The sequence below is a fragment of the Arachis hypogaea genome, chromosome 20, assembly GCF_003086295.3.
Source record: "Arachis hypogaea cultivar Tifrunner chromosome 20, arahy.Tifrunner.gnm2.J5K5, whole genome shotgun sequence".
Lineage (NCBI taxonomy): Eukaryota > Viridiplantae > Streptophyta > Magnoliopsida > Fabales > Fabaceae > Arachis > Arachis hypogaea.
Genome location: NC_092055.1, coordinates 40,959,199 through 40,960,791, shown reverse-complemented (window position 1 = coordinate 40,960,791; position 1,593 = coordinate 40,959,199). Strand labels below are relative to the sequence as shown.

The window sequence follows — 1,593 nt, the reverse complement described above, 5'->3', positions numbered from 1 at the left end:
GCTGGGCGTTTAACGCCCAAAAAGGTAGCATTTTGGGCGTTAAATGCCAGAATGGATACCATTCTGGGCGTTTAATGCCAGAAGGACACTAGAGGGAAGATTTTGTTTTTAATCCAAATTTTTTTTCAAATCTTTATAATTTTTCAAAATCAAATCTTTTTCAAATCATATCTTTTCAATCATATCTCTTCAAAATCAATTTTTTTCCATTTTTTATTTTATTATTATTTTCGAAAATCCTTGCTATAATTAAAGATTTACTTCAAAATTTTCAAGTTGTTACTTGCCTATTAAGAAAGGATCAAACTTTAAATTTTAGAATCATATCTTTTAATTTCTTGTTAGTCAAGTAATTAACTTTAATTTTAAAAACTTTCTTTTTCTAAATCGATTTTCAATCATATCTTTTCAATCATATCTTTTCAATCACATCTTTTTCAAAATTAATTTTCAATCATATCTTTTTAATTTCTAATTTCAAAATCTTTTTCAGAAATCACTTTATTTCTTTCCCAATCTAAATTTTCGAAAATCTCAATCAAATTTTCAAATTTCTTTTTAATTATTTCAAAATCTTCTTAATTTATTTTCAAAAATTCTTCCCCTCTTCTCACATCCTTCTATTTAAAGGACTAACACTCCTCCTTAAGGTACAATTCGAACTCCCTCCTTCTTTATATGTTCGAATTCTCTTCCATCTACCTCCTCCTTCTATTCTTCTTTTCTTCCTACACCTCAAGGAATCTCTATACTGTGACATAGAGGATTCCCTACTTTCTTGTTCTTTTCTCTTTCATATGAGCAGGAACAAAGATAAAGGCATACTTGTTCAAGCTGATTCTGAACCTGAAAGGACCTTGAAGAGAAAGCTAAGAGAAGATAAAGCACAATTCTCTTTAGAGGGCCTAACAGAGCTCTTCAAGGAAGAAGAAACCATGGCAGCCGAAAACAACAATGCCAACAATGCAAGGAAGGTGCTTGGTGACTTTACTGCAAGTTTCATGGACTTCCATTGGAAGATCCTCATCAGTTCTTAGCTGAATTCTTGCAAATCTGTGACACTGTCAAGACCAATGGGGTTGACCCTGAAGTCTACAGACTTATGCTTTTTCCTTTTGCTGTAAGAGACAGAGCTAGGATATGGTTAGACTCACAACCTAAAGAAAGCCTGAACTCTTCGGAAAAGCTAGTCAATGCCTTCTTAGCAAAGTTTTTTCCACCTCAAAAATTGAGCAAGCTCAGAGTGGAAGTCCAAACCTTCAGACAGAAGGAAGGTGAATCCCTCTATGAAGCTTGGGAAAGATACAAGCAATTAATCAGAAGATGTCCTTCTGACATGCTTTCTGAATGGAGCATCATAGGAATTTTCTATGATGGTATGTCTGAACTATCCAAGATGTCATTGGATAGCTCTGCTGGAGGATCTCTTCATCTAAAGAAGATGCTTGCAGAAGCTCAGGAACTCATTGAAATGGTTGCAACTAACCAATACATGTACACTTCTGAAAGGAATCCTGTGAATAATGGGACAAATCAGAAGAAAGGAGTTCTTGAGATTGATACTCTGAATGCCATATTGGCTCAGAATAAAAT

The 1,593-nt window shown here is 34.0% G+C and overlaps 1 non-coding gene across 1 annotated transcript; it reads right to left on the bottom strand.

The window, feature by feature from the left end:
• Nucleotides 1-1,234: 1,234 nt before the first annotated feature.
• Nucleotides 1,235-1,338, bottom strand: LOC112788655 (small nucleolar RNA R71). The gene has a single exon (XR_003196012.1). It is a non-coding gene; the product is annotated as a small nucleolar RNA R71 (small nucleolar RNA).
• Nucleotides 1,339-1,593: the final 255 nt, after the last annotated feature.